Raw genomic sequence first — 18,676 nt, forward strand, 5'->3', positions numbered from 1 at the left:
TGGACAACCAGGCCTTGCATTTTTTATACTCTGAAGTTTGCATGCTTGCCTGACTTAGTATTTCTGAACTGATTCTCCCACCCCCACCCCTTTTTTTTTTTAAAGATCTAACTTGTGTTGGTTTTCACTGAAATCATGCTGTTCTGTCATTACTCTTGTAAATCTGAAACTTAACCTTTAGGGTAACTGGGATGATAAACTTGTAAAATGTTTGTTCCCCTTTGCTTTTATCTTCAGTGTATCTCCTTAATCCTCCTTCAATCTCATTCATTTATCTTGTTATGATGAGAATAAGGTATAACCTTATGGCTGAAGACTTGGAAAGAATGAAGGTGTTCTCGAAATAGTGACATGTTATCTGCAGTCACAGGTTCAACATTAGGTCTGAAAATAAAGATCCTTGGTACTTAAAAAAAAAAAAAACACATATCATAAATATCCCGTTTCTACAACAACAACAAAAAGAGATTATAATCAAACAAAAAAGCATAGCCTATAAACAGGAAAAATAGCAGTTAACAGAAACTGTCCCTGAGGAAACCCAAAAGTTGGATTTATTAGCCAAAGATTTTAAATCACCTATAATAAATAAGTTGAAAGAACTGAAAGAAATCATGTCTAAGAACTATGGGAAAGTATGCAAATGATGTCTCATCAAATAGAGAATAACAATAAAGAGACATAAATTATTATTCCTTTTATTTATAAAAGATTTTATTTTTAAGTAATGGTCTACACCCAGTATGGGGCTCAAACTCTAGAGTCACATGCTGTACTGACTGAGCTAGCCAGGCACCCTTATTATTTGAAGTCGAAGAGAAATTCTGATGTTGAAAAGTATAACTAAAATGAAAAACTTCTCTAGTCTGAATAATATATTTATTATTTATATAATACAAATGTAAATATAATAATATATTTATTATTTACAGAAGAAAGAATCAGTTAACTTGAAGACAATGAACTGAATACAGGTCAATTGAAACTATCCAGCATGAGAAGGAAACAGCAAAAGGAATGAGGAGAAATTAGCAGAGCCTCAGACACCTGAGGGACACCATCCACCATCCCCAACATGTAAAATGGGAGTCCCGGAAAAAGAGAGAAGGACGGAGTGGCTGGGAAAGGTGGGAGAAAGAGAGAGAGAGAGGAGAGAGAGGAAGGAGCAGATGGAATATCTTAAGAAATAATGACTAGAAACTCTCCAGATACAACAACAACAAAAAGAATTAGTCTTAGAATTCAAGAAGCTCAGTAAACTCGAGTACAATAAATCAACAAGATCTATGCTCAAACATTTCATAGTCAAAATGTCAAAAGAAAAGGACAAGAGACAATCTTGAAAACTGCAATGGAAAACGTGATCCTCAATAAAAGTAAAGACTGACTTCTCACTAGAAAGCATAGAGGCCAAATGGCACTGAGATGACATTATCCCAGGTGCTGAAAGAAAACAAAGAAAGAAGCAAAAAACAACTATTAACAAAGAATCTTACATCTGCAAAACCATTTTTAAAAATGAAAGAGAAATCAAGATATTTCTAAAAAACAAAAACTAAGAGAAGATGTTGCTAGTAGTTGTGTCCAAGAAGTGAGGAGAGTATTTCAGTCTAACACTAGACATACCTTTGTTTTACATAGGGAAACAAAAAGCACCAGTATTTACTATAAAAGTATATAGGTAAATATAAAAGTATAAATAGATATTTTCATTGCAATTCTCTTCTCCTATATGATTTAAAACACAGCTATACAATTTTAAAACTTGTGTTGATGAGTTTACAATGTATAAAAATGTAATGTATATGATAGTAATTGCACAAAGTAAAGGAAGTGAATGGAACTATACTGGAGCAAAGTTTCTGCAATGAAATTAAATTGGTATTAATCTAAACTAGATTATTTTATGTAAACATGCTAATAATAATCACCAGGACAACCATTAAGAAAACAATTCTAAAGCATACAGTAAAAGAAACGAAGAAATTAAAATGGTATACTAAAAAAAAATCTATCAAATACAGAGGAAGGCAATAATGAAGGAATGGGAACAATGGGTGAAGACATAAGAAACACAGCAACCAGGAAAATGGCAGGTGTAATTCTTAATTTTACAGTAATTACATTATATGTAAATGTAATAAACAATCTAAAATGGATTAAAAAACATGATACTATACTCTCACTCTCTGTAAAATATATACTTGAGATTCAAGACAGAGATTGGTTAAAAAGGAAAACTATAAAACGATTATGCCATACAAACAATAATCAAAAGAAAGTTGGAGTGTGTGTACTAGTATCAGAATAAACTTTAAGACAAAAATTTTCCCTAGAGACGAAGAACACTTTACAATAATAAAAGGATCAACCTATCAGAAAGTAATAACTATTATAAATATATGCATCTAACAAAAAAAGCCCTGATAAACCTGAAGGAAGAATTTACAGAACAGAAGGGAAAAATACACAATTAAACAATAATAACTGGAGACTTCAGTATCCCATTTTCAGTAACTAGCCAGAAAGTCAACAGGGAAATAGAAGACTGAAATAGTACTAAAAATCAACTAGAGGTAAGAGATTTATAGAATACTCTACCCAACATCAGAAGAATATCTTTCTTCTCAGATGTGCAGGGAATGGAAATGCACAGACGTGAGGAAGTTAAATGGCACACTTCTAAATAATCAACAAACAAGATATCCCAAGAGAAATCAGAAAATATTTTAATGAATAAAAACATAAACAAAATATACCCAAACTGATGGGACTTAATTAAAGTAGTGCTTAGAGGGAAACTTACAGCTATAAATGCCCATATTAAAAAAAGAAAATCTCAAGTCAAATCAGGAACAAAGGAGGAATAACACTACCAACCACATAGAAATAAAAAGGATTATAAGGGCATACTAACAATAATTACACTTCAAGAAATTAGAAAACCTAGATAAGACGCATATTTATTAAAGTGTTTTTGCTGTTGTTTTAAATGTTTGTGTATCTTAAGTTCTGCAAAGTGTCAAACCAACACACAATTAATTCCTGCCTTCATAGAAGTTGAGATATTGTATTTTTTAAATTGATTTTATTTTATTTTTTTAAATGTAACAAAAAAGTTTTTATTCTTTGATATATAAAACCAAGAAAACTTTAATGTGTAATACATCATAGTTTTTTTTTTTTTAATTTAAGAAGAAAAAGGCAGAAGTGAAGATATGGGTACAAAAATACACTCAAGCAGCTGTTCCAGGAAACTCAGAACTCCTAAAATTATGAACAACAGAATACAAGTCTCAGAGGAGGCTTCTTTTTTTTTTCTTTCTTTAAAAAATTATTCACATTTGCTTAGCTCAAACATGGTAAGAAACGTAATTTCCTTCTTGGTAACAGATCCCAGTACTCAACAAGATATTCAATAACCAGCAATAACTTAGTAAAAGAACATTTCATTGTGATAGTAAGTAGCATTAGGTTTTTGGTTCTATAATACTTACTGTAGTAAAAAACAAACAAACAAAAAAAAAAAAAAACAAAAAAAAAAAAGAACAAAACAACCAAAACCACAAAAACACTTCTGACTGCTTGGGTGCCAGAAAAGATGCTCCTACGTTCACTGGCGCCCATCAATCTGGGTGTATCTGAGCTCTTGCCCCAGACCACAAAGAGAGAGCACCTTTGGTCTTTCCTGTGTTTAGGAACAAAAGCGCACAAATAGCAAAATCAAATATAGGCGTGGCAGACCAAAATTACTCAATAAAAAGTATTTCTGCCCAATAAATAGTTTCCAAAAGAAAAATAATTGGCTTTTACACTTAATGGATTCAGCAAAAGTGAAGATGGTGAGATTGTGTTTTCCAGTTGGTGGCCTGAGCCTCCCGAGGCAGGACAGTTGCCACTGAGCAGCAGGTGGTGCCGGACCACAGGAGGAGCCCCTGTGTCTCCACCCGGAGGCTCCTAGAAAAACACGTTATTTGTAGGAAAGCTTTCTTGGGCCCGAGCCCGGTTCTCCAAGTGAAGGTGTCCTGTTTCTTCCTGGACATCGGACTCAAACAAACCAGAGTTCGTATAAAACTGGATCAAATGAGGAAACCTTTACAATGACTCAATTTATAAATATTGCTGAAGATCAAAGCGAAGTGACAATGAATTTAATCTGCGTAAAAATCAGGTTCTAAGCGGCTTGTTATTTAAAACCAGAGACAACAGAGACTGTACATCCAGATGACCGCGAGCTGCCCGGGCCCCTGGAGGCGCGGTGGGGGGGGCGGGGGGGCGCGTCCGTCCTGCCCGCGGCCAGCACCTCACAACGGCCTCGGGCTCCGTCGGGGCGCAGGGAAAGGCCACACGAGCGTTTTCGTCCTGCGGCGCTGGCGCGGCCCGAGGCTGGACACCGGCCGCCTGCGACCACCCACACGCACCGGCCTGCTCCGGGCCCCCAGGGCTGACCTCCGGGCTGTGTCTGCAGAGTCACACGGAAACCGAGGATTTACTCTTCTTTTAAGAAGGTCATTTTAAAGCTTCATTTATGAAAGTCGCTCGACAGCTTCCGCTGAAATCCCTCCTGCGCGCGGCCAGGGGAGCCGGTTCCCGCCTCTGGCCTCCCGTGGTCTGCGGAGAAACCGCAGGAATGATTTTATTTTTATCAAGGTAATACATGTATATAGTTTATTAAGTAAAATTATATTAAGTCTTATAGTGAAAATTACATCCTTCGGGTACACCCCTCTATACTGTCTCATATATATATGTATACGTATATATACATATATATACACATATATATGTCATATACACATATACACGTGTATATGTGTGTATATATATATATATATATATATATATATATATATATATAAATGTAAGTATTACATTGGTTTCAGGTGTAAAATATAATGATTTAACAATTCTATACATGACTCAGTGTTCATCATGATTAAGTATAGTCTTAAACCCCCTTATGTATTTTATCTGCCCCTCCACCTACCACTCCTCTAGCAAACACCCATTTGTTCTCTGTACTTAAAGAGTCTGGGTTTCTTTTTCTTTGTTTTAATTCTTAAATTCCACGTAGGAGGAAAATCATATGGTATGTCTTTTTCTCACTTATTCCATTTAGCAATATAACCTCTATATCCATCCATGTTGTCACAAATGGCAAGAACTCATTCTTTTTATGGTTGAGCAATATTCCATTTATATATATGTGTATATATATAATATATAATATATGTATATTGTATATATTATATATATATTATACATAATATAAATATATATATACACTTAAATGTAAGTATATATATATATATCACATCTTCTTTAGATATATCGATTTATCTAATTTACCTAATCTATTTATATATATCTATATATAAAGAATATATATTCTATCTATATATCAATCATATCTTCTTTATCCAGTCATTAATGGACACTTGGGTTGCTTCCATATTTTGGCTATTGTAAATAATGCTGCAGTAAACATAGGAGTGCATCTGTCTTTTCGAATTAGTGTTTTATTTTCTTTGGGTAAATACCCAGTAGTTGAATCACTGGGTCATATGGTATTTCTATTTTTAATTTTTTGTAAAACCTTCATGCTGTTTTCTACAGTTGTTGCGTCAATTTGCTTTCCCACCAACAATGTGCCAGACCTTCTTTTTTAAATTTCTATTTTTAATTTTTTGAGAAAGGTTTATACTATTTTCCACAGTGGTTGTACCAATTTGCATTCCTACCAACAGTGCACACGGGTTCCTTTTTCTCCACAGCCTCTCCAACTGTTGTTATTTCTTGTCTTTTTGATTTTGCCATTCTGACAGGTGTGAAATGATATCTCACTGTGGTTTTCATTTGCGCTTCATTGTATAATGATGTTGAGCATCTTTTCATGTATCTGGTGGCCATGAGTATGTCTTCTTTGGAAAAATGTCTATTCAGGTCCTTTGTCCTTTTTAAAATCAGATTATCTGTTTGTTCTTTTTTTGGGGGGGTACTGACTTGTATAAATGCTTTATATATTTTGGATATTAATCCCTATTGGATATATCATTTGCAAATACCTTCTCCTACTTAGTAGGTTGCCTTTTTGTTTTGGTGATGGTTTCCTCTGCTGCACAAAAGCTTTTTATTTTGGTGTAGTCCCAACAGTTGATTTTTGCTTTTGTTGCCCTTGCCTCGGGAGACGTATCTAGGAAAACGCTGTGATGGCAGATGTCAAAGAAATGACTGCTTATGTCTTCTTCTATGAGTTTTGTTTTTTCAGGTCTCCCACTTAGGTCTTTAGTCCATTTTGATTTATTATTGTGTATGTACAGTATAAGAAAGTGGTCCAATTTCATTCTTTTGCATGTAGCTGTCCAGTTTTCCAAGCAAAATTTGTTGAAGACTGTCTTTTCTCCCATTGTATACTCTTACCTCCTTTGCCACAGATTAATATTAGTGTGGGTCTAGATGATACCCTTATACTTTATTTCTTCATTTATCAATTTAAAACAAAATTGGTTAACTCCCAATCATATGAAGACTTCACTCTTCTATATTCTTATCCCACATTTCTACCCATCTCTGATATCAAAATAATGTTATAATGTGGGACTATATAAATCACCAATATAAATATAAATAGCTAATGACTACATTATTATGAGTTGCAAATATTTTAAGCAAAGAGGTGAACTAGGACCATGCCTATTATTTCTCCTGGAGTTCATAGCTACTAATTTTTTTACCCTCTAGTTTTCTATGTACTTAATACAATTATTATATACTCTTCCAAATCACTGCTACATGCAATTAATATTTTTTCTGTATGCTCAACATGTTATGTTTCTTTGTTTCCTGGAGAGCTCCTTCCCAAGGTTCTCATTTTGAGAGTACAATATGGAACTGACTGACCTCATGGCTTGTTGAATAGCAGCCATGCTGACACTTTTTTATCCCTCTCCAGAGTCATCTATATCTTTCTCTTTCTTATTTAATCATCTGGACAAATCACATCCTTTAAAAATTTCATAGGCCACAGTCCATGGAAAGTATTTTTTAGGGAAAGGAGGGACCACTCTTTCTTTTGTACCATCACACTTGATTTGGCTGAGTACAGAATTAACTAGTGAAACTGTTCCCCTTACAATTTTGAAGAAATTGTTTCAGAATGTATTTGTGGAGAAGTCCAGTGCCATTCTACTTTTTGGATGTGAACTATTCCCATTCCTTGCATTTGGGAAGCTCTTACAACCTCTTGTTTATCCTTGATATGCTGCAATTTGGGACTTTTTCTTTGGTAAGAGTATTTTTCATTTATTGTGCTGGATATTTAGTGGGATTTTTCCATGTGGAGATTCATTTCGATCAGTTCTGAGAAAAAATAAACTTATTAGTTCTTTAATAATTTCTTGCTCACTATACTTTTTCTATTCTTCCTTTATTGGAGTCTTACTTGCAATATGATGGGCCTCCTGGTTAAACCTTGAATCTCAAGTTTTTTCTGCCTTTGTTTTTTTTTTTTTTTTCCCCAGGTTTTTATTTAAATTAGTTGGTTAACAGATAGGGTAATACTCGTTTCAGGAGTAGAATTTAGTGATTCATCACTTACATATAATACATGATGCCAATTACAAGTACCTTCCTTAATATCCATCATCAATTTTGCCCATCCCCCACCCACTTCCCCTCTGGCAACCCTCAGTTTGTTTTCTATAGTTAAGAGTCTTTTATGGTTTGCCTCTCCCCCACCTTTCTCTCTTCCTTCCCCTTCTGTTTCTCTTAACCTCTTTGCTACCTGTTCTGTTTTCTAGGGGCTCTTCATAATTTTCTCTTCCAGTCTATTTGTGTTTATAATTAAATTTTATTTATATTTTTAATTTCAAAGTTCTGCTTTTTCTATTTTGAAAATTTTAAGTAGCCCCTTATTCTTATTTAAGGAACTCAATAGTTCCACTGATTCTTTGAAAATATAGTTTGTCTCTAACTTATATATGTTTCTTTTTCTTTTTCTTTTTGCTTTTGCTTTTAATCTTCTAGCTACCTTCATTGTCAGTTTCTTCTGGATCACAGAATACTGTTTGATTCCGATTATCATGTTTTTCATGTTGGAAACTTTCCTTAAATTAATGGACAATTGTTGGAGTGAACTGTTGGACGATCACTCATATAAAGAATGAAGCACTGAAAGAAGTTTGTGGGTAGGTCCTGTCAATTGGTGACTTTCACTGCAAGTTAATCAGGTTAATAAGGTGAAGTGTCCTATTTGTAGAAGAATCTCCAAATGTTTGGATCTGAAAATCTTTTGCTCTGGGAATATTAAAGTGCTATCCAACAGTAAAGTATTATTTTCTTACTTTGTTTTATTACACAGGTTGAAATTCTACTTGGAGCAGACTTTCTAAAATCTATAGCAATCTCAAAGATATTTCATAAACATATTAATGTAATATGGCATTATAAAAATTACTTTAGAATTAATTCTGAATACAATCTCAAGTAATTTGTCAGTTTAAAATGTTTTAGCTAAAATGAAGTTCAAATAATTTAAGACATCTTCGCAGATTTTCACAATATGTTAGACATGTTCTATACATCCTTCTTACCTCTAAATGCGTTAGGAAAAAAAAAAAGGATGACACAGCATTGTAAAATTTAAGTTTTGGTTAATGTGACTTAGAGAAGTACAGAACTAGAAAAGATTTTGAGCTATCATTCCAAATAAACTCTTATTTTATAGAATAGGAAACAGCATTTGGATCCTTCCTTCAGGCAATTAACTAAAATAGAGAATCATGACTAGTTAACTATCTTTATATGAGATTCCAAATGTAAATAAACTTTAAAAAAAGTAGTTATATACTTAAAGTTATGCACAGTGCAACATTGTCTTACCAGCTTTGGTCTAAAACAATATAGGTACTTACAGAATTTAGTCAATACCAAAATTTTCTAGTGGTGTTGAGTGCTTTTGATTTAGTTTTGTAAAAAATAGAATCTTTTTCTAAAATTTTTAAAAAAAATTTTATTTATTTATTCGAGACACACACAGAGAGAGAGAACTCACACAAGAGGGTGGGGGAAGCAGAGGCAGAGGGAGAAACAGACTGCCCACCAAAGCAGGAAGTTTGACATGGGGCTCGATCTCAGGACCCCAAGATCATGACCTGAACCAAAGGCAGATGCTCACCTGACTGAGGTATCCAGGCGCCCCTCTTTTCTTAAAATTTGAAGCAAAAATTTATTCTTGTTATATACATGGAGAAATGAAATGTGCTTGGGATGATACTTAAAAACACAAGTCCAGTAGGATATGGTAAAAGAGCACTGAAATGGGAATAAAGGAATCTGGGTTCTAGTTCACTACGAGCATTTTCAATATGGGCAAATCACTTAACCTCTCTGGGCCTCAACTTCAAGTATAAAAGTGTTTGACTAGATAATCTCTCTTAGGGCCTATCACTGAAAAGTTTCTTTACTTCAATACAATCATTTTCACAGCAATAATATTATTTACTAATGGATAACCTGAGTGATGGACTTAGTTTTATAATTCTGATGTTTAAGTTCTGTCTAATTATTCATTCTGCCATCACCATTGAATAGGAACTTGAGCTTATAGGCTGGTTAGAAAAAACAGGGTGTGTTGGGGCCCAGCAAGCCAGTAAAGAGCAGGAACCAAAGTTCAGAGGTGAATATAGCCACACATGTCCAATGAGCATATCAAGAGACAAGGAGAGGAGAGGGGTGATAAGAGTATACTGGAGAAGAAAGCCATCTTGTCCCTTCTCACTAACTTGTCAGGTACCTGGTGCTTTACGGAACTTGATTTCTACTTTGTTATTTTAATTATTTTTTTTAAGGCAGGGTCATTTCCTAGCCTATTATATTATCATAAGTGGAACTTATATATAGATTTTGGAAAAGAAATCAGTATAGAATAGCTGTTAAAAATACAGACTCTATAATCAGAGAAAGACAATTATCATCTGATCTCTCTGATAAGAGGAATTTGAGAGTCAGGGCAGGGGTCGTGGGATTAGGGAAGGAAAAAATGAAAAAAAAGTGATGGGGACGGGAGGGAAACAAACCATCAGAGACTCTTAATCTCACAAAACATACTAAGGGTTGCTGAGGGGTGGGGAGGTAGAGAGAGGGTGGTTGGGTTATGGACATTGGAGAGGGTATGTGCTATGGTGAGTGCTGTGAAGTGTGTAAGCCTGATGATTCACAGACCTGTACCCCTGAGGCAAATAATACATTTTATGTTAATAAAAATAATTCTTAAAAAAAGAATACAGACTCTCGAGTCAGACTGTCTGGCTTTACATCGTGGATCTAGGCTTTAACTCTCTGTGATATTGGGCAAGATACTTAACTTCATTGTATTCCACTTTCTTCATCTTTAAACGGAGGAAAGGAACAGTATTTTCCTCATAACACAGGTGATGCATTTGCTACACTTTCCGTCTCCTGATAATCCCTTAGTAAGTGTTAGTTACTGTTATTACCTCTCCGTGAAAATTGGCAAAAGAAAAACAAGGAGACATGATACGAGACAAGAGTGGGGGAGGACAGCCTGGGACGTGCGGGCAAACTGCGGGCAAACTGCGGATGAGCAGGAAATAGGGAAAGTGACGAACAAGGCGGGAGAAACAGTATACAAAGAAGCTTTATTAAGGGAGTCTTGATGGATGTTGTTTAGTATAATTCACCCAATTCTACCTTCTCAAGAGATCTTCAGTAAGGAGCTATATTAGTTTTCATGTTTTGTTTGGTTTTAAAGCAGGATTTGGTTTTCTTTGGGATGAGATACTCTACCAACACTGGTGTCTAGGTGGCTTAATCTTATTCTTACTTCACATATACCTACAGGAGTAAGTAATTTCACCACGAAGACTGCTGAGATTAATAAGCATTTGCTTTGGCAATCTGTCTGGAGCAGAGCAGGCATTCAAAACATGAAACAAAACAAAACAAAACCAAAAAGCAGACAAACCAAAACAAACCAACACCAAGACAAGTTGAATAAATATTAAAATAAAATAAATATAAATAAGTAAGTAAATAATCCAAATGAGATGCTGGCACATTCTTAATTAGAGAAGAAAACGTAGGTGGTAAGCCTTTGTCGCACATGTTCCTGGTGGAAACAAGGGCACCACCTGTGAAGTAAGTATTCCTGAAAGAGAGAGAGAGAGCAAGGACAGAAGAGAGGCAGGGAGGGAGGGAGGGAGGGAGGAAGGAGAGAAAGCGCGAGAGAGTAAAGAGAGAAAGAGAGAGACATGAGGGAAGGAAGGAAGGAAGAAAAAGGGAGGAAAGAAGGAAGGGGGGAAGGAAAGAAAAGGGAAGGGAACAGAAGGGAAGGGAAAGAGAAAATCAAGCCCAGCCAAGCTTCTAGATCTAACTACTAGTGTAGAGGAAACACAGGACTCCGGAGGAAAAAATGTTAACTGACACCCAGGGTGAACTAAAGGTGGGCACTAGGGCTCTGGGTGTGGAAGATAAGACTTATTTAATGTGAGGATGTCTAGGATGCTCTTGAGCAAAGGGAAGTGATCAAATTCTCCTCCTCTGGAAGGTCTAGCTCAAACTGCTTCTCTTGTAGAAAATCGTTCCAAACTAATCCAACCCAGAACAATCACTCCCTCTCCCAGGTTCCACCTGTTCCTGCTATCTGTTTCAGCCTGTCTGATCCTAAGTCACCTGCTAGATTATTTAAGAATAGTTTACATTATCACATCTTCTCCCCAAAACGCCAGGATAGGGTTTGATGGGAATGCCGAGCCCTGATTCTCCCAATATGTCTGTCTTCACCAGCACATACCCACCCATACTGTAAGTGCTTGGACAGAAGGGGCCAGGGCTAAGCCCCTTTGTGTTCCCAGTGCCCTGCACAGGGTCTGGTGCATAAATGCTTGAAAAATGAACAAGGGCTTTCCTCCTATCCCTACTGTACAGTCCAGAACATAGGGCAAGACATGGGGGAGCTTCTTGTAGAATGAATCAAAGTTTCCTGGAATCAGGACATTTGAGTGATAAAGTCTCTCTTTCTCTGTCTGTCTCCCTCTCTCTCTCTATCTGAATCTCTCTCTTTTGCTTACATGCACATGCATTTTCTTTCTCACCATTGGAACCCAGACACCACGCTGGCAAGAATCCCAGGATTAGAGTAAGGAGTAGAGGAAAGCCATGTCCACTATCCCCTGTCCTAATCCCTGACCCATAGAATTTGTGAGCATTATAAATTTTTTTTTATGACATTGCATTCTGGCAATATAGGTTACATAGGCACACTAAATGGAACATTCTCTTTGCTCCTGATCCTTCTCTACATCTCATCTAAACAAGGAAGTAGTACCCTAGGTAGGATTGTCAAATTAAATGCGATGTCCCATTAAATCTGAATTTCAGAAAAATAATAAGTGATTCTTTTGGCACAAGTATATCCCCAGTATTTCATGTAACATATCCTTTAAAAATATTTATTGTAGGTGCCTCCTTAGCACAGTAGGCAGTGCATCAGTCTCATAAAACTATTTGTTTATCTGAAGTTCAAATTCAGTTGGCACTCCTTTATTTTTATTTGCTAATTCGAGGAACACTTACCTTGAGTCTCCACCCTGGACCTTTTCTCTACCCACACACACTACTTAGGGGAGTCAACACAGTCCAAGCTTTATCCTGACAACTCTGAAACTTTTATCTCCAGTTCAGAAATCTCTACCAATCTCCACACCAAAAGAGTGGACTACCTACTTGATAACTCCACTTTTACAGCTGAGAGTCATCTCATACCCAGTCAGAATTGTTGATTTGCAACCCCTACCCACCCCCCCAAGCTGTTGCTCCTCACCCTTCCCCATCTCGGTGAATGGCACTGACATGGACCCAGTTGCTCAAGCCCCCAAGAAGAGCGTCAGCCTTGATTCCTCCCCATCCTGTACTCTGTGCCCAGTCAATCAAGAAGTAACTTTGGCTCAACCGCCAAAACATATTTCCAGCCCATCACTGCCTCCTGGTGTCCCCTACAACCCCTCTGGATCAAGGCACACTCTCCTCTCACTTGAACAACTGTACTGGCCACCAAATGGCTTTCCCGCTTCCCCTCTTGCTTCTCTATAACCCTCTCTACTGCATTCTCCCCGCAGTAGCTGGAAGGATCTTTTTAAAGACACATCGTGGAACTCATCTGCTACAAATGCTCCGATGTTTCCTCACTGCACTAAAAATAAAATGCAAATATCCTTCAAGATCCTACATGATCTATTAACTGTACCATCTGTCAAAGGACACCAACCTTTCTGTTCCTCAAACATCCTAAGATCCTACGGGACCTTAGGATGTTCTGCCTGAAGTACGGCACCCAGGTGGCTCATTCTTACCATTTCCGCCTCAAATCTCACATCACTTCTTCCATTTAGTCCTCCCTTAGCTGGCCCCCCAACCCCCACCCTCGTGTCTCCCAAGGCCATCAGCTTGGGGTATTTCCACCTCCAGGCAAAACCCAGTGCATCTACTTTGGTTTTAGTTTGTTCACTGGTTTCTGTCCTCTTGCATTTGATCTTTTTTTAAAAACAGCAGAGAAACAGATTTTGTTAATTTCCTAATTCAATTTAAGAATTCTGTCCATTCATAGATGATTTGACTTATGGTTTAACGGCCCACATTTGTTGTGATGGCTTATATAGGTAGACTTATTTCTACCGTATGATTTTTACTTTTCTATTGATCATGCTTTTTTTTTTTTTTTTTTTGTCAGAGAGAGTGAGCAGAGGCACGCAGATGCCGAGGGAGAAGCAGGCTTCCTGCTGAGCAAGGAGCGCGATATGGGACTCAATCCCAGGATGCTGGGATCATGACCTGAGCCGAAAGCAGCTGCTTAACCAACTGAGCCACCCAGGCGTCCCTGATCATGCATTTTTTTTAAATGATTTTATTTATTTATTTGACAGAGAGAGAACACAAGTCGGCAGAGAGGCAGGCAGAAAGGGAGAAGGAAGCTGGCTTCCCGCCCAGCAGAGAGCCCGATGTGGGGCTCGATCCCAGGACCCTGAGACCAAGTCCTGAGCCGAAGACAGAGGCTCAACCCTCTGAGACACCCAGGTGTCCCGAACATGCATTTTTAATGTTTTTTTCTTCTCATTTGATCCCTGTCAAGGAGTTGACATACTTTCTTTATTCTCTTATTTCATCTTTTAGTTTGAAAAAACATATACTTGATTTCTATGATTTTAGGGTTACCTGTAAAACTCTTGTTTTAAAAAAAGATTTTATTTATTTATTAGAGAGACACAGAATGAGAGAGCAAGAGAGAGACTATGAGAGGGGAGAGGTCAGAGGGAGCAGCAGACTCCCTGCCGAGCAGGGAGCCTGATGTGGGACCTGGGACTCCAGGATCATGACTTGAGCCAAAGGCAGTTCCTTAACCAACTGAGACACCCAGGTGCCCCACCTTTAAAACTCTTAAGCCCATGTAGGGACGCCTACGTAGCTCAATCTCTTAGGCATCTGCCTTCGGCTCGGGCCAAGATACTGGGGACCTGGGATTGAGATCTGCATCAAGCTGCTTGCTCAGCCCAGAGCCCACTTCTTCCTCTGCCTGCTGCTCCCCCTGCTTGTGCACTCTCACACTCTTGCTGACAAATAAATAAATAAATAAATGAAATCTTTAAAAAACCCAAATTCTTAAGCACGTGTAAATTACATCTGAACTGAGTCTATTACCCCTCTTAGAGCACACAATGAGAATCTCAGAATCCTTTAATGCTAAGTACCTTCAGTTGTTCTAACAATGTGCATTATCATGTCATTCCAACTTGTCACTAACATCTCTAGAAATGGCTTTTCGTGTGTTTTACAGCTAATGGTAATTCAGATTTCCCGACATGTTGGCTAACTACTTACCCACCGGGCTCCTTGTTTCCCATTTACTCCTGCACGTCTGACTTCCTGTGCTGAAATAATCCTTCAGTTGTCCTTCCAGTAGCTGTTGTGGAGGAACCATTTCTCCATCCTTATGTCAAAAAATGTTTCTCTAGCACCTTAAATCCTGGGCATAATCCACAGGTATGAAATTCTGGTGTACAGTCCATTTCTTCATTGCAACCAGAATGGCGAGATGTGTGAGACTTTGTGGATGGAATAAGGTGGTATCTGGGCCCAGCTTGCTTCCCAGAGCAGAAAGCCGGGACCTAGCTTCCTGGTTTTCAGCCTTCCTCCCTAACTGATGTCTGGGAACTCAGAAGCATTCGGGCCCCAGCTGGTCTTCTGGGGACCCCCGGGATCCTGAGATCATGCTATCACACCTGGGATATCGCCCCGCTTCACCGCTTGAACACTTTTAAGCCAGGAATGTCCCCCACAGGGGAAGACCCCTAAGTCTTTCAATCATGCACCTGGTTGTCCATAGAAACTTTGCAGTAGGCCCCTTCAGGTAGGTGCCTCCCCTCGGCTGTATCCATAGCGTTATCACACTCACAACTGGTTCCCATACAGGCCCCTCAGGCTCTAAAGCTGCGGCAGGCACCACAGTGGGAGCTAGAGGTAGCTCTTGAGGTGGTTCAGGATCTTCTTCTGAGGTTGGGGCTGTCGGTCCAAGAAGAGAAAGTATGAACCCAATGATTGACTTTTCATGTCCCTCCTAAATCAAGGAAAATTTCCCCACCATTCAATGTTCTCTGAGTCCAGGAAGCAATCCCTAGAGGGTCTCCCCTGATAGCAGGTCATGGGCACAGGGATCTGAGGCTACTCCTTACTCCCGGCCCACCAGAGGACGGAGGCCAGCTCTGGGCGGCCTCCGCTGTTCCCTGCACAGGTCTATATCAGCCACCCCCTGTCCTCCTCAGATCAGCATCTCTCTGGTTCTCCTCCCTCTACCCCTCCCCCTGCTTGTGCTCTTTTCCCTCTAATAAAGAAATAAAATCCTAAAATAATACATAAAAGATTGAGCATCAAAGTGAACCTTGAGGCCTTCAAGACCTGGCCGGAAACACCCTCCTGTGTGTATTTCCTTGTCATCTTTCCTCTTGTGCTGATGGCATCAGAGGTGCATGTCATCCCAAGGAGGGAGAAGGCCGATGGTGGAGAGACTCTGGGCTCCTGAAGAACACAGAAAGGATTTCAGTCTCCAATCTGAAGATCCACTCAGCACTGTCATGGGGGTGACCTCTGTGGTGACAGGCTACCAAAACCTGGGGAGTTACATGGTCATTCAGCTTAATGTAATATAGCTCCGTACAGCATGTTGAAATGACCAAGTTCACTTGAATAGTGATCAGCCTAAAACCTTTAAAGAGGACCAAAGAGGCACCTGGCTTCCTCAGGCACTAGGATCCTTGATCTCAGGGTTATGAGTTCGAGGCCCACAACAGGCACAGTTAACTTAAAAATAAAACAAAAGGCTTACACAGGACTAAAATCAGTGAGGCTCAAACAACGGAGCTGGTCTGTGCTGGGACGGATCGTGTCTCCCGCTCATTCAGCCACTGGGCACTGTGCACTCAGATGGTGCCAGGGCTTATCAACCCAGCGGGTTCTCCTCGTGAGAGCTCAGGGTCTAGAGCAGAAGATGGACAAACAAGAAACCAAAATGTGAACGGGAAAAGCGATTGCTCCACAGCAAAAGAGCAAGGGACACAACTAAGGCCCGAACTCCACCCGGTGAGGGGTATGACAAGGCTGTGCTGAGATGACACGGAGAATTCCTGTGGGAGGAAAAGAAGGAGACAGCCCTGCACAAATGCGAGTGCATTCCACCTGGCGGAGGGCACCATGGAGCAGAGGACTGGAGGTTAGAAAGGGGTCCAGGGTGGCAAGAGAAGCTGAGGAAGGACCAGAGTAGGAGGGGAAGAGGGCCAGTACCCGGGAAGTTGGTCAGTATCAGTGCCCTTCTCCCAGGGCTGTGTGACTGCATTTCCCCACAGTCAGTGGCTGAACCAACAAATGCTGCCTCGTGGTCTCAGGGGATCAGGAATCCAGCAGTGCTCTGCTGGGGGCTCCTGCCAGAGTCTCTCCTTAAACTGGGCTGATGACAACACCAAGGGAGGACCTGCTTCACCGAGAACCTGAGTGCACTCAGGGGCATGGGCCAGATACAGCCCATCTCAAAGACCTGACTTCTGTCTGCTGTGGGCCCACAGGGCTGGGCCACGGGCATATGTCTGGGTCATGGTTCAACCTAGGAGGTTGTGCTCCAGTATGAAGATTGGAGAGAGAACATGGATCCGAGTCAACATGGGGCTGGGCAATGAGTTTTCGAACGAAATCTCAGAAGGGCCTTTGGGTCACGTGGCCACGTTCTGTGACATGAAAGTGAATCACCAAGTCCGGACCACACTCTGGGGAGGGGTCCCACAAACATATCTACAGAGGAGTTGGGGAACCAATGGAGTCCCCGAAGGGAGACTGTGAAGATCCATGAAGGGTCCGGGCCTTGCCCAGAATCAGACTGGTAGGGATGCTTAGCAGGCTTGAACCCAGCTCTTTGAGTGTCCTCAAAGTTGGGGTCCTGGATGCAACCTAGCCATTCACTAGGGGCTCTGGAAAAGTTTTTCTGGAAGGAAGTGGCTGTTGGCCTGGAAATGTTATCGGGCTGAGGGTGACCATTGGTCTCCTAGATAGGAGACATGCCCAGGTTTTTGTCTGAGGAGGATCCCGGGTCATGGCGACCCACTGGATGGACCACCATCTGCATCACACCCTTTGGAAAGGAGAGATTGGCCTGCATTCCGGGACAGGCGGTCTCTAGGGGTAAGGGTACATTCTGACCATCAAGGGCCAAGACTCCAGTCCCTTCTTTAGAGTTGCATTGAAAATGCAAAGCCTAAGACCTTGGGAAGCTATTACCCAGCCCTCTGTAAGTGGGGCTGTCCTCTTCTGGGACTCCAGAATGTGAGCACCGATGAACATATGTGTGCACACAGGAGCTTGTGTGCAGGTGCACAGAAACACACACACCCCAGGATGGACTGTGGGGTGGGATCTGATTAGTAGCAGATTCCAAGAAGTTGACAGGAGGGAGGAAATTGGGTGGGAGGTATTTCCTACCTGTGAAAGCACTCCTCTAACATCATAGCTATTATCCAACCTATGCCTGTGGACATCTGATAGAAAGACATGCTGGAATCATCCATATTTGGCAAGAAGACCATCCCTATCTGCCACAATGGCTTATCTAGGGTCTGAACCAGGTAAGAATAGAGACTTGTGTCTGAAACCAGGTGTGTTTGCAAGCTGGGGCGCTGGCTGCTCCCAGACCTTCCCTGGGGGCCTGTGGAGAGGGGTGTGTTGGGGTCACTGTGTCCTTGCATGCAGAAGGGGGAAGAGGAGATGGCAGACGGGAGCACTGTTCGTGTAGGGGTCCAACCAGGAGTGGGCCCCGATAGGGCATATCAGGAAGTGATGTCACTGCCTGGATCACAAAGGCCTTCAGAACTTGGAACCCCTGCAACCAGGCAGCCAGTCTAGTCCAGTAGCAGGGTTACTGGACTCAGGACCTAGACACAGAAAGATGTTTTCCTGTTGTGTACCTAGTTTCCGGGGCTCTGGGTACCAGAACCCCCAGGAAAATGACTTGATCCCATGCTGCAGACATTGGCTAAAACCACCCCCCCAATGCCGCAGGTCCTTTCGAGGGAGACGCCATAAGGTACTTACTTCTGAGGAGACTAGGCGATGCCCACCCCTCTGA

General features: G+C 40.3%; 1 long non-coding RNA gene across 1 annotated transcript; it reads right to left on the bottom strand.

The window, feature by feature from the left end:
* Positions 1-2,705: 2,705 nt before the first annotated feature.
* Positions 2,706-15,446, bottom strand: LOC131813858 (uncharacterized). The gene is made up of 2 exons (XR_009347006.1): positions 14,893-15,446; positions 2,706-4,611 (listed from the first exon to the last, which is right to left on the bottom strand). It is a non-coding gene; the product is annotated as an uncharacterized LOC131813858 (long non-coding RNA).
* Between the last annotated feature and the right edge of the window lie 3,230 nt (positions 15,447-18,676).

Source organism: Mustela lutreola, chromosome 13 (assembly GCF_030435805.1).
Source record: "Mustela lutreola isolate mMusLut2 chromosome 13, mMusLut2.pri, whole genome shotgun sequence".
Classification (NCBI taxonomy): domain Eukaryota; kingdom Metazoa; phylum Chordata; class Mammalia; order Carnivora; family Mustelidae; genus Mustela; species Mustela lutreola.